Here is a 15,321-nt window from a genome sequence, read left to right as displayed (position 1 = left end):
TCATACCATTGAATATTACTCAACCATAGTTCACTACTAACAGTTAGACTTCACCCATGTCCTCAAGAACTAAACGAACTACTCACGAGACATCATATGGAACATGATCAGAGGTGATATGATGATGAATAACAATCTGAACATAAACCTTGGTTCAATGGTTTCACTCAATAGCATCAACAACAAGTAAAAGTCGATACCGGGAGAGTTTCCCCTATCAAACAATCAAGATCAAACCCAAATTGCTACGGCGGTGACGGTGTCCAGCGGTGGAGATGGTGGTGATGATGGTGGAGATGATGATGATGGTGATGGAGATGATGTCCAGCTCGATGACGGTGACGATGGCGTCGATTTCCCCCTCCGGGAGGGAATTTCCCCGGCGGATTCCTGCCCGCCGGAGAGCTCTTTTCTCTCTGGTGTTCTCCGCCCCGCAGAGGCGGCTGTAACTCTTCGTGAGGTACCCTCTGTGGCTTAGGTCTTCGGGACGAAGGGTTTCGCGAAGAAAAGGAGGCGAAAGGGGCTGTGGGGCCCCCACACCACAAGGTGGCGCGGCCAGGCCATGGGCCGCGCCGCCCGTGGTCCGGCCCCACCTTGGGCCTTCTCGGCTCCCCTTCCGGCTTCCTTCGTCATCCGGAAAAATAGGATTTTTGGTATAATTTCCTTCCACAGTTGATCTTCCGAAATATTGCGTTCGACGGTGCTTTTTCCAGTAGAATCCCGCTCCGGTGCTTGATCCTCCAATAATGATGAAACATGCAAAATAGATGAAATAACATAAGTATTGTATCCAAATATGAAATATATCAATGAATAACAGCAAATTATGATACAAAATAGTGATGCAAATTGGACGTATCAGCCCGTGACTCTATGCATCTACAACCTTCCTCCTTGGTTGTGCATGAAGCGGAAGTTCATTATGATGCCAGTGCTCATCCAAGGTCCGAAGCAACCCGGCAACGACATCGATGTGTACCTAAGGCCATTAGTTGATGAACTTTTACAGTTGTGGGGCAGACCTGGTGTCCGTGTGTGGGATGAGCACAAAGAAGAGGAATTTGACCTACGAGCGTTGCTTTTCGTAACCATCAACGATTGGCCTGCTCTTAGTAACCTTTCGGGACTGTCAAATAAGAGATACAATGCATGCACGCACTGCTTACATGAGACTGAAAGTGTACATTTGCCAAATTGTAAGAAGAACGTGTACCTTGGGCATCGTCGATTTCTTCCGAAAATTCATCCAGTAAGAAAGAAAGGCAAGCATTACAACGGCAAGGCAGATCACCGGCCGAAGCCTGCGGAACGCACTGGTGCTGAGGTATTTGATATGGTCAAGGATTTGAAAGTCATCTTTGGAAAGGGTCCTGGCGGACAATCAGTTCCGAAGGGAGCTGACGGGCACGCAGCCATGTGGAAGAAGAAATCTATATTCTGGGAGCTAGAATATTGGAAAGTCCTAGATGTCCGCTCTGCAATCGACGTGATGCATGTTACGAAGAATTTTTGCGTGAACCTCCTAAGCTTCTTGGGCGTGTATGGGAAGACAAATGATACAAAGGAAGCACGGCAGGACCAGCAATGTTTGAAAGACCCTGATGACCGGCATCCGGAATGGTTTCAAGGTCGTGCCATCTACGCTCTGACCAAATAAGAGAAGGTCATCTTTTTTGAATGCTTGAGCAGTATGAAGGTCCCGTCTGGATTCTCGTCCAATATAAAGGGAATAATAAACATGGCAGAGAAAAAGTTCCAAAACCTGAAGTCTCACGACTGCCACGTGATTATGACGCAATTGCTTCCGATTGCTTTGAGGGGTCTCCTACCGGAAAATGTTCGAGTAGCCATTGTGAAGCTATGTGCATTCCTCAATGCAATCTCTCAGAAGGTAATCAATCCAGAAGTTCTACCACGGTTACAGAACGATGTGGTCCAATGTCTTGTCAGTTTCGAGTTGGTGTTCCCGCCATCCTTCTTCAATATTATGACACACCTCCTGGTTCACCTAGTCGAAGAGATTTCCATTCTCGGTCCTGTATTTCTACACAATATGTTCCACTTCGAGAGGTTCATGGGAGTATTAAAGAAATATGTTCGTAACCGTGCTAGGCCAGAAGGAAGCATCGCCAAGGGCTATGGAAATGAGGAGGTAATTGAGTTTTGTGTTGACTTTGTTCCTGACCTTAAGCTGATTGGTCTTCCTCGATCGCGACACGAGGGGAGACTAAGTGGAAAAGGCACGATCGGAAGGAAATCAACGATATGTATGGACGGCCATTCTATGACTGAAGCACACCACACAGTTCTGACCAATTCCAGCTTGGTGGCTCTGTACTTTGAGAAACACAAGAATATTTTACGCTCGGACAACCCGGGGAAGCCTGAATCCTGGATTAGGAAGGCCCACATGGAAACTTTCGGCAGTTGGTTGAGAAAACATTTAATGAATGACAATGATGTTGTAGATCAGCTGTACTTGTTGGCCAAGACACCATCTTCGACTATAATGACTTTCCAAGGGTACGAGATAAATGGGAATACATTTTACACGATCGCCCAAGATAAAAAGAGCACCAACCAAAACAGTGGTGTCCGCTTTGATGCAGCAACCGAGAATGGGCAAAAGGTCACATATTATGGTTACATAGAGGAGATATGGGAACTTGACTATGGACCATCCTTTAAGGTCCTTTTGTTCCGGTGCAAATGGTTCAAGCTAACAGGAGGTGGGGTAAAGGTGGACCAGCAATACGGAATGACAATGGTGGATTTCAACAATCTTGGTTACCTTGACGAACCATTCGTCCTAGCGAAAGATGTCGCTCAGGTTTTCTATGTGAAGGACATGAGTAGCAAACCGAGGAAACGGAAAGATAAGAAAACGATCAGTACATCATGCGATGATCCAAAGCGCCACATTGTTCTTTCAGGGAAAAAAGAAACATCGTGGGAGTGGAGGACAAGACAGACATGTCAGAAGATTATAATATGTTTGCTAAAATTCCGCCCTTCAAAGTGAACACCGACCCAAGCATTAAGTTAAATGATGAGGATGCTCCATGGATACGGCACAATCGTAAGCAATCAGGGACACAAGGGAAGAAATGATGTGTAATAATTTATTGTACCAAACTTTATTGAATGGATCATGTGAATTATATTACCCGTGATGTGTTTGGTGTCCATTTTCGAATGATTAGATTGATTCGAGAAACCACACTGATGATACATGAAATTTGGAGTGATTTAGTCATACTCCTGCCTAGGCGTATAATATGCATACTCGTAGTCTTCATAGCCGTCGCCGTTGTACTGGTAGTCGTCGCCTTCTAAGTTGCCGCCGTCATCGTCGCTGCTGTCGTCGCTGTCGTCGGGCGGCGCTCGTGGCTCGAACTGAGGGTAGCACAGGCGGGGGATATCGCCGGCCGTGATGTAGTCCATGACGCTCTGCAGAGTCCGGCCGTACCACCATAGCCGACGGCCGGCCTCGTGGAAGTTCCCAGGAGGCAGACCGTCCTCCTCATACCTGGCGAGCGCCCTCTCACGACGATTGATGAAGAAGGTTTCCCAAGTATGCTGGTTATCGGGATGCCAGCGGGGATTCATCCGCTGCTCCGGCGTGAGGTCGAGGTATTAGTGGTTCGTGATGGCCGCCCGGCGCGCAGTACCCTGAGGGATGGGAGGGACCGGCACGCCGCCGACGCTTAGGCTCCAGCCGGCGAGGACGCGGTAGCCCGGTAGGCAAGGGTAGTTCGAGGCGCAAAGCTCCTCCACGTGCTGGTAGGTTAGAGTGGGTGCGCTGGAAGACATGATGGAGTGATGAGAGATTGTAGAGATGTGATAATGCTGGCCAAGCCGGGCTACATATATGTAGTGAGAAATGGCGGGAAAAATGGGAGCGGGAATACAGGAGGCGGGAAGAAAGTGGCGGGAAGAAAGAGGCGGGAAGAAAGTGGCGGGAAGAAAGTGGCGGGAAGAAAGAGGCGGGAAGAAATTGGCGGGAAGAAAGAGGCGGGAAGAAAGACAGAGGCGGGAAGAGGGGCCCGCGGAAAGACAGACGCGGGAAGAGGGGGCCGGCGGAAAGACAGAGGCGGTCGGGAAGAACTGGTGGGAAGAACTAGTGGAAAGAGGAAGGAGAAAAGATTTTTAAATGAATTAGTTTTATTTTTCTAAATTTTTTGATATATTATTTGTATTTTTAAGATTTTTAAATGAATTAGTTTTATTTTTTTGAATTTTCGGATATATTATTTGTATTTTTAACATTTTTAATTGAATTAGTTTTAATTTTCTGAATTTATTGATATATTATTTGTATTTTTAAGTTTTTTAAATGAATTAGTTTTATTTTCTGAATTTTTTGATATATTATTTGTATTTTTAACATTTAGAATTGAATTAGTTTTATTTTTCTAATTTTTTGATATATCATTTGTATTTTTAAGATTTGGAATTGAAAAGAAATTTGAAAAAAGACCTTTAGTCGCGGTCCCGAGGCCTCCCTATATATATCGCGCGACTAAAGGTGCCTCCCTATATATATCGCGCGGCGTGCAGGCGCGCGATTCAGTCCTTCTTCCTTCTCGAAACCGCCAGGCTGCCGCGCGATCTTCTTCGTCGACCTCGCCATCAGGCTGCCGCTGCGCCCTCCGTCTTCGTCCCGCGCCACCGACGCCGCCTCCGTCGTCGCCCGTACGTCTCGCCGCGCCGCCGCGCCGTATCTTTCGTACGTCGTCCGTGCCGTGACGACCGCCGCCGCCAGCCGTCGTGATCGCCGCTGCGCGTGCCCGCCACCGCGCACGCATGCACCCCGCGCCGCTCGGCCTTTTTTTTATTTTCTTGTTAATTTTAACTTAATTCACTTAATTACCAATAAAATTAACTTAATGAACTTAATTAACCTAAAAATTAACTTAATGATTCTTAGTTAACTTAATGAACAAAAATAAATAAAAGTTAACCTTAAAAATTTTACTTTAAAAGAACTCACCGCAACGACGACGACCGCCACCACCATCGCTTTGTGCGCCGCGCCCCCTCGCAACGACGACGACCGCCACCGCCACCGCCACCGCCACCACCCTTTCACTACCGCCACCGCCACCACCCTTTCACCACCACCGCGCATCACTTCTTCTTCTCCTCGCCGCCGCCCGACGAAGCCGCCGTAAGCCCCACGCACACCGTACGCCCCGCGCGCGCCGTAAGCCGTAAGCCGCCGCGCCCGACGACAGCCACCGCCGCCACACGCGCCGCGCCAGCCGCTGCCGCCCCTCTCGCCGCCGCCTATCGCGCCACGCCCGACACGACAGCCGCCGTAACTAAGTTTTTTAAATTTGTAACTTAATTAAATGTTACTTAAAAATGCAACGCCGTCAACGCGCCAACGCGCCAACGCCAACGCGCCAACGCCAACGCGCTCGTCCTCGCCTCCCTCTCCGTGACGCCGTTAAAAAAACCTTTAATCGCCGCCAACGCGCTCGTCCTCACCTCCCTCTCTGTGACGCCGTTAAAAAAACCTTTAATCGTCGCCAACGCGCTCGTCCTCGCCTGCCTCTCCGTGACGCCGTCGTCTGCCGCCCCGTCTCGCGCTCTTCCGCTACACCCTCTCCCACCCCTTCCTCGCCCCCTCCTTTTGCCACCGCCCTTTCGCCACCGCCACCGCCCCCCTTCTTCACTTAATTAATTAGTTTTTACTACATGTTTTCAGGACTGACATATGGCGGATGATAGAGCTGACCCGATTATGGCCAACTATGATCCGGACGCTGAAGAACATATAATGGGCCTCATAAACGGCGATATTCTTGATGTGCCGACCGAACAAGATGAAGAAGAGGATATCTCTTCTTATCTGAACCTTGACGGTCAAGATGAAGGCCGTCAGCAAGATGATGACGAAGAAACGTCGATAAACGACGATCTTCAATTGGAAATAGCAACCACCTCCGGCGCCGAGGTATATATATACATTGAGCCTCTGGTGATACAAACTTACTGATTTGAATAAATATGTGTGTACTAACACGCGCGACTCTCTTTCTTATTTTAGCCCTCGGCCGGATCGTCGAAACAATCCAGTACGTCGTCAAAGCGTGGCGCAACCAGGACGCTGAAACAAGGAGAAACTTATACCATCGAGGTTGTCAGTGCAACCGGCAAGCCGCTGGAGCCCCACAAGAACGCCACCAAGTTTATCAACCAATGCGGAGCCGTTGTTAGAGACAACGTCTCGATCACCGTCCAGGAGTGGAATGAGCCAAAGAAGGCACGTCTTGGTTTCACTTTTGTCGAGAAGAGAACAAAAAAAGATTTCTTGAAAAAGCTTATGCAACATTTCGTTCTACCTCCGGAATACAACAAATTCGATGAGGAGGGTAACAAGATTGAGGAAAACAAGGAGAGGAGGAGGCTAGTCAAACAATTCGCTCTTCATAAGATGGCCGACGCATTCCGGAAATTCAAGCAAAATCTAGCCCGTGACTATGTCAACGAGAACAAGACTCTCGATTTCAAAGGACAATATGAGAAACTGAAACATGATTGGCCAGAATTTGTGAAGCAAAAGAAATCGGAGCAGTTCATTCAAATATCGAAAAAAATAAGGAAAATGCGGCTAAGAAGGAGTACAATCATATTATGGGGCCAGGAGGGTATCGCATTTGGGAGCCTAGGTGGGAGAAGATGGAGAACGAGCTGAGGGCGCGAGGAATCCGTCCAGGTACGGAGGGATGGGACCCAAGGGCCAAAAGCTGGTGGTACGGGCATGGGGGAACGCTACACCCGGAGACAGGGGAGTGTGTTCACCGGGACAAAACGTTTAAACCCACCCAAGCCCTTATTGACGCAATGAAGGATGCGCAAGAGGGGAAGATCAAGTTAAACAGAGAGAACGACGCGCTGACAAAAGCCCTCGGGAATCCTGAACACGGAGGACGTGTACGAGGCATGGGGAACATTCCGTGGAAAATAGGGTTCTCCCAGAACGATGACCCGTACGGTTACAGAAGCCGTAAGAGAAAGATGGATCGGGATGCAGATGTTGTGGCGCGGTTGGCATCGGAAATGGATGATATGAAGAAAACCGTGAATATACTAGTACAGGAAAGATCGGCAGCTGGGACGCATGCAGATCATCCAGCGGATCTCGGAAGCCAGCAGCGGAGAAGCAGCGTGGCTTCGACGGAGGCCCCGCAGGATAGTGCACATGCACCGACGATCGATATTACTGCACCGGAGCCTCCGGCGATCGAAATTACTGCACCGGAGCCTCCTCGCTACCCCGTGGACGATGTAAAGGAGATGAAAGAATGTCATCTGTATTATCCAATGGGGAACATGTCCATGAAGGTAGCCATCGGCAGTGCTTTACCATGTGAACCTGGAGCACTCCACCACAACAAGCCCATTCAAGATGGCTATGCTCGTGTCACGGTGGAGGACATAGTACAAGGGTTTGAGGACCTGGAGATTGACATTGCTACACCTGAAGGGGAGAGAAGACTTGGAGATGTCAAGCGCCATTTCATTCTATGGCAAAAGAAGTTTATCAAGTTTCCAGGCGAGGCGCCAAGGCCAACAAGTCCACCCCCCTACGGTGGTGGTGGCGGTGGCGGTGGTGGTAGTGGTGGTGGTGGTGCTTCACCTACACCTCCTTCACGTCAGCCGATGACGCCCCCCAATTCACCTCCGGCGGGTAAACAGCCGCCGCCCCCAGTCCGCCCCGGGCGGGTAAGCAGACGCCGCCCCCCAATCCACCTCCGGCGAAGAAGCAGAAGTAGTCCTGGAGTATTAACCCGGACCCTTATGTACCTAAGACCACAAAGGTACCGGAGCCATCACTGAAGCCTCTCCCCAAAAGGCCTTGGGAACGTAGTGCCGAGGAAGTCGACGCGGCCGCGACTGCTGATTATGAGAAATGGAAGGCGGACTGCAAGAAGAAAAGAGAGCCCGAGCCCAAGCCAGTATTTTCTGATGAGCAAAAGAAGTGGGCTAAGTCATTTTTGAGCACACCATCCCAAGCCGCGAAGAATCTGCCTGACGACTATGCACGTGAACTTCGTAGGCAGGCACTCGTGTTGAAGGAGAAGAAAGAGCGGGCGGAGAAGCAGGAGAAGAAAGCCTTGGAGGAGGCCGAGAAAGAATTAGCAAGTAAAAAAAGCGGGAAACGAGTTGCCCAGCTCGGGGAACGAAGTAAACAATCGATTGCCCCGCTCATAGTGAAAGCCGCCGGTCCGGATGCCCCCGATATCATAGCAGCTGCGGCAGCACAGGGATTGACTGTAACGAGTGCCAGAGAACAAGCGGCCAACTTAGGTATGACTCTTCGTGAACTGTTAGGCTTTGATGAGGCGCCAGTGAAGGAGGTAGTAATTACATATGTGCCGAATGGGCCTCTCGTCGAGCCTGCGCAGGAAGAGGATCTACCTCCACAAATGACAAGTCTGATGAAATGGTACAAGGGTTACATAAAAAATAAAAACGCCAAAGAATATATTTATGCGGAAGTTAGATAGAGCATCACTTCAAACATTACTATGTACAAATTCATCTGAGTGAATTGTTCCACCTTTTCAATCTGCGCGAGCTCGACAAATCTATCATCAGTTGCTACGTTCTGTAAGTGATTTATTTCTACCCCATCTCGTTCATATTGCCTGCACTATATATATGTCCTAACTATATTGTTGTGTACGCTATTATATATGCAGAATGAAGATTAAGGAATGCAGAGTAAGGAACATCCATGATGTTGGGTTCATTGACCCACACATCGTTAATGGATATGTGTTAGAAAAATTCCCCACCGACGTGGAGGAAGACCTGTGGCAGCTTCTTACAAAGCAGGAACTCAAAAGTGATATTCTATTTCCTTACCATTTTGGGTGAGTGTTTCTGTCTTGAGCACATTCTCTTTTGTTTACTCCATGCATGGTATGTGGCCGGCTAATCGATGAGTTATGCATGACTGTGCATGTATCGTGTCCGCAGGTTCCAGTGGATTCTGCTAGTAATTAAATTTGACACCTCCACATGTCTCGTCCACGACTCTCTGACTCTGGATGCAAAGCTTTGGGGCGACATGAGAAGAATGCTGCAGAAGTAATTATTTTCATTCATTTGCGCTCTATATCGATCGGCCTATTTCGTTCATTTCCTAATATCAAGTAACTAATAACTCTCTTGTTCATTTAATTTTCTTTGCCTCGTAGGGTTTGGAGACGGTTCTCAGATGAAAGGGTCGGTGATTTAAAAAAAGAGCTACATTTCATGCGGTCAATGGCTAAGAATGTTGGCGATATTCAGCCAGCGGGGACCAATCTATGTGGATACTATGTCTGTGAGATGATCCGGAGATACACCTCTGAGCGGGTCCCGAGTGATAACAATGAGAAGAGGAATAACCTCCGGAAGATGCTTAGTCCAGAAGCTCGCTTCCGACCACTTCAAGAGGAACTAGCTGGATGGTTCACGAGGGAAGTCATCGATCCTAAAGGAGAACACTATGTAGAGGACGTAGAACTTCATATGCATTAAATTATGTATGGAAACTTGTTCAAAATTGTATATGGTCATCCGATGATATTGAATATATATTGTATATTCCTCTTGAATTCTTTTTGGTTCTAATTTCAAATTTGTTTGAAATTGTACATTCATATGCATGTATGTAGTACCGTAGAATATGTGAAACTCCTTCAAAATTAAAATAAAACACAAAAGAAATAAAACAATACAAATTAAAAAGAAAACAGGTTTAGGGGGGCTAAAACCCTAAACCTGCGGCGGCCTTTAGTCGCGGTTGGCCAGGACAACCGCGACTAAAGGTCCTCCGCCCGATGGACTGCTGGCGGCTACGTGGACGTGCCTTTAGTCGCGGTTCGTAAGGAACCGCGACTAAGGGGGGGGGGCCTTTAGTCGCGCTTAATTGGTCGCGGTTGCGCAACCGCGACTAATGGCAGTTGCGAACCGCGACCAAAGACTCTTTTTCCACCAGTGGGTTTTCCGAATATTCATATTGAAGTGGTGGTTTTATGCTAACAACTCCTTAAAAAGCTATACGTTGGGAGTGAGACTAGCTCAACTGGTTGGGGGCGTGGATGTACAAACCCAGCACCTGAGTTCAAATCCTCACGGATGCGAATTTAGGTTCCTATTTATACTTGAGGCCCAGGCTAGACTTGGTACTCACGCAATTTATCTTGAGGACTATGCTTTAATCTTAACCAAGATTAAAAATCTTAGTACTCATGCCAAATGGCTGTGTGCATCCCTAGTTGGTGCAGAGGCCGGGAAGTGAAATTCTCCCCAATTTTAAGATTACAGGCTCTCGACCGCACAGGAGCCCTCCCGCACAGGAGCCCTCCCGCACCCAACCCCTCCCAACCCTAAACTCACCCCGCCGCCGCCGCCGGTAGCGCCACCGGGCAAAGGCCGCGGGGCGTGGTGGCGGCGGCGGCCTCTCCTTGTTGCCGCGCTGGGACGGCGACCGGGATCTCTCGACGCTCGCTGCGGCCGGACGGATTGGTGATGGGCGGCGGCGGCGGCCTGGCCTCTGCGCGATGGCCAGATCACCGCAGCCCCTTGCCTTCCGCCGGATCACCGCAGCACGCCGGAGGGGCTGGTGGCGGGCAGCGGCCAGGCCATGATCTGCGCCACTTTCCCCCCGCCTCTAGGCCGTGTGTGGAGGCGATCTCGGGTTTCTCTCGCGTCACGAGGTCACCCGGGGCAGCAGCCTTGGGTACGACGGTGGAGGTGGCCATCTTCTTCGTCGGAGAGGGTCGGCCTGCGGTTGGTGGTGGTGGATCTATCGATCTATCACCGCATTCCGGCGGCGTGATGGAGGAGCTTGGAAGCCGGCGTCGGTGTCGCCGGTGGTGGGTTGGAGTGGCCAGCCCGGGATGGTCGCCGACGTGGGGGTCCGACCTGAATAAAGGCGGCGGTCCTAGGTCCTCTCTTGCGTGAAGAGGAGGACCTACCGGAGGCCTGGACTCGTGATCTGGCCGGAGTGTTGAGTTCCGGAAGGCTCCGCCGATGAATGTAACAGTGCTTTTGCCTGGAGTTTGTTGGATCGGAGGTATTCGGTCGTGCGCACCCATGTTTTTATTCCGACCGTTTGGTTCTGGAGGGAGCGGCGCGAAGCTCTTTTTCTTTGATTGACATCAAGTGACTATGGATCCATGATGAAAGTCGGAAGAAGAGAATTTCATGAAGGTCAGAGGGGAGGACTAGCTAAGGGAGGTTCAAGTCTTTGCGATGTTGAGGGACTTGCTTGGTGTTTCGGGCTTCACACCAGCGGTATGAAAGTGAGGGCGACAACACAGGTAAAGTGCAGAGTCCTACCTTTCAGGGTGAAAAACCCAAGGTCTGGCCTTAATTGGTTGTGCCTGGCAATGTCCTTGGTGGAGGCATTTGTTTTGAGAGCGGGGACTAGTCTGTATTTCAGGTGTTGACTTGGCGGTGGATGTATTGCTGTTGTTAGGCCCGAGATACTGTAGCGGGACTTTTTTTTCTTAGTTTTCTTTTCTTGTTTTTGGCTGTGTGCATCCGTAGTGCCATTAGGGTGGTGCGTTGTTGCAGAGGCTGGGTGTAATTGGTATCTTCTTGATATTAATATATTCCCTTTATCGAAAAAAGGGGTAATGACGCAATGTAGACCGATCAAAGGTGGGCGTCGAAATTGAAAGAGAGAATGTAGCACTGTATCAATAGTTTGAAAAACAAGAAACACAATTTACACGTCAAAACATTCGGAAGCAGCGAAGAGATAGAACACGCGAGGAAACAATGCCGCAGAGGCGCACAGGAGGAAGAACTATCGCCACTCGCCACTCGCGTGCAGTCGCACAGCACACATCGGAGTATATAATACATTATCAGCGGCACAGTAGGCCGACGAAATTCTTCCGACGACGACGCGAAATCCGGAGGGAGCAGCCGGCAGAGGGACCCCGATTCGAGCCTGCACAGTGCCATGGTCGTCACCCTCCCGTCACGCTCCAGTGCGCCACCACCACCATGATCTCCGATCTCCGTATCAACATGCGCGGCGGCCGGCCCGTACGTCGGCCACTCGATGTCGATGGGACAATGCCTGGGGCCGTACACCGTTGAGATCGCCGTCCCGTTTGCATCTCGCTGTTCAAATCCTAAACTTAACTTAATCAAATCAAACCTGCCCCTCTTCTTTCCGTGAGCTTTTTGGAGTTTTGCGTAGATTCTCTTCTAGCCTGGTTGAATTTTGATATGATAGGAGGAAGAATAATGTATGCATCCAGGTGTACTGCTGAAATCCTGAAAAAGTACTCAGATATTTCCTCCAGCTAATTCCCATGCAAATGTTTGTGTCAAGTTGCCACTAACTAGCAAATCAACAACACAAGTAGTACCGATTATACAGTATACACATTCAGAAAGGTAGTGGCAAGGTTTAGTTAGAACAGGAAAAGCAGAGGAGCGGGAGACTTTCATTTCTGAACCATCCGAGAGAATCACAACGGAAACTTTGATCACAAGGGTTAAGGCGATCGATTACATGAGCACTACAGGATTGACCACTAGAAATTAACAAGTCGGTGATTAATTATACTTGATCACATTCACCACAGTCTTGACCATCACCACCCCTTGTGCAGGAACAGGTCCCGGTCCCGGTCCCGGTCGGCCGCCGCCTCCGACGAGCGGTCGAAGCGGCTCACCACGGCCTTCTTGAAGTTGAACGCCTCCTCCTGCGCCGCCGGCCGGTTGCACGACGGCCTCTGCGGCGCGCCAGTCAGGCTCGCCCTCGCCTCAGGACGATCACCTCGCTCAGCGGCACCCGCTTCCGCGGAATGAGCTCCTCCGGCCGCTGCTTCGGCGCGCTCTGCGACCGCACCTTGGCCACCGACGACCGCGTGCTCGACATGTAGCTGGGGCAGTTGAGCGCCGACGACGACGGGCTGTTGCCGTACCCGCCGCACGCGCTCTTCGTCGGCGTCACCGGCGCCAGGCTCGAGTACCGGGGCGTGCTCTGCGCCGTCGCCGGCCGGGCCTTCTCGAACCACTCGTGCTCCGGGAAGTGGCGCGCGCTGATCCGCGGTGGAGCGCCGAGGAGGAGGTGGCTGTGGTGGTGGGATGGCATGAGCGGCGAGGACACCGAGTAGGGGTAGTAGGAGTTTTCGGCGGCGTCGGCCTCGGACGTCGCCGGCGGGCTCGTCCGGAGCGAGGACGCGCGGGACTTGGGCCGGCCGGTGTCCATCTCCACGATCTTGGGGCTCCGGTCGTAGCACGACGACGAGTCCACGCTGGCCGACAGGCGGCGGCTGTAGTACGCCGCCACGCTGCTCTGCTCGCTCCGCGTGTCGTCCGTCGTGCTGGCGTACCGCTCTTGCTGCAGACACAAGCAACCGCAAGAACATGGATATGTTAAGGCTGGCTAGAACAACAAAACAACCTCGGATGGGCAAAGACAATGATAGCAAGGGGATTGCTTCGGTCGCAAGCGAGGCCTGGCCGCATCGGAGCGCGTACGTACCAATGAGTAGCGCGGCGGCCGGAGGGGGGCGGGCGTGGGGGTGTGGCTGAGGCGGAGGTGCGGGAGCCCGGCGGCGAGCGAGCGGGCGGCGCGGATGGAGGCCTGCGCGCGGACGAGCGCCTGCATGCTCTGCAGCGTGGCCGCCGCCTGCCTCCGCACCAGGTAGCCGCGCACCAGCGCCTGCAGCTTCACCAGCGCCTTGAGCGCCCGCAGCGCCTTCTTCGCCTGCGACGATTCATCAGGAACGCAACAAGTTGGTTAATCATGGCCTAACCTTGCGAGATACCATCGCGTTATGTTTTTACTTTGATGATATGAAAAGTTCAGGCTGGCGTAAGCCCGCCGTAGTATTTAAAAAAAAAGATACCATCGCGTTGTAATTCGAGAGAGGTGGTCCGATGAACTCACCAGGTATCCTCGGAAAGCGGTCTGGATCTTGACGGCGGCGGCGGCGCGCCCGCGGGGCTCCGCGAAGGGGCCGGAGAAGGCCGGGCCCTGGCTGGTGAGCCGCACGACCTCGACGGCGGCGTGCGCGGCGGCCACGGCGGCATCAGCGGCGGCCGCGGTTGCGGCGGCGACGGCGATGGCGTGCTTGCTCTGCTCCCGCTCGGTGTCCTTGTAGAGGGACTTGAGCCACGCCGCCTCGGCCGCCCGCGCGATCGCCGCGTTGCCGACGCCAGCCGGCTCCGCCTCGGATGACGAGTCCCTCGACGACTTGCAGAAGCTCCAGCGCTTCCTGTCGGCGTTGGGTGCTGGAGCGTTCGGTGTGGCCGGCCGCCTCTGTTCCTTCCCCTGCTCCTTGTCTTTCTTCCCGCCGCCACCGCCGCCTAGCAAGCTGCGCAGCCAGCGCGCCGCCTTGCCCATCGCCGGCACCCGCAGCTCCGGCCAGGCAGAGATGGCAACGGCTCGCGAACAAGCAGCACACTCCGAGCTCTGAAGATTGAGGCGTGTGAGAGAGGAGAGTGAGGCGCAGCGAATGGAGGCGTGAGAAAGGGGCAAGTTTGAATAAGAGAGGGAAACGGCTACGGCTATGGACTGGGACTGAGGCCAGCGCTGGGGAGCGGGTTTGGAATAAAAAGAAACGGGACAGGACAAAAACAACATTTCTCCCCGAAAATAAACAAAACACTACTATCAGTCCTACTCACTCGCCCATAAATGCCAGCATGCTTCGGGGCGAGCTAGTAGTGATGAGTTGCTTGCGCAACGTTCCTAGAAGCGATTAAACAAATGTTTTGATACAATAATAAGGCGGCCGTACGAGCCGATCCAAAATATGGCATGCAAAGACGGCCTGCCTGCCAGGGGAGCAAGAGAACAAGCCGCGATTTGGTTTGGTGCTGAACTTGCTATAAGCTCAGGATTCAAAAAGACGCAGCAGCGAGCAGCGAGAGTTCAAAAAGATAGGTATGGTGCCACATCACTCGCTCGCTCCACTCCACTGGCTGCAGGCAGAGCTGGTGCTCGTAATCTGCAATTCTGCATGCATGGACGCTAACAAGCAGATGCCACGACGTTGTGATTTGTGAGGCTGGCCTGAGGCCGGTGCCAGCGCAGGCGGTAGCGGAGGCGGTAGCGGCGGCGACGGGGCGGGAGAGGGCGGAGGCGGGCGGGACTGGAGCGGCGGGCGCTGGCTGGCTCGCCCGGCGGTAGCGCCGCTACCGCCACTGTCGCCCGCGTTGGCGGCGAGATGGAGGCGGGAGCGGGGCGGGAGGCGGGGCGGCGCGTTGGCGACGCGGGCGAGAGGAGGGGCGAGAGGTAGAAGAAGAGACCTGGTCGGTTTTTTTTCTTTTTTTCTTTTTTTC

The 15,321-nt window shown here is 52.0% G+C and overlaps 1 pseudogene; it reads right to left on the bottom strand.

The window, feature by feature from the left end:
* Positions 1-12,432: 12,432 nt before the first annotated feature.
* Positions 12,433-14,562, bottom strand: LOC127341523 (protein IQ-domain 26-like; annotated as a pseudogene).
* Between the last annotated feature and the right edge of the window lie 759 nt (positions 14,563-15,321).

The sequence above is a fragment of the Lolium perenne genome, chromosome 3 (assembly GCF_019359855.2).
Source record: "Lolium perenne isolate Kyuss_39 chromosome 3, Kyuss_2.0, whole genome shotgun sequence".
Classification (NCBI taxonomy): domain Eukaryota; kingdom Viridiplantae; phylum Streptophyta; class Magnoliopsida; order Poales; family Poaceae; genus Lolium; species Lolium perenne.
This window is presented reverse-complemented; position numbering and strand designations above follow the sequence as displayed.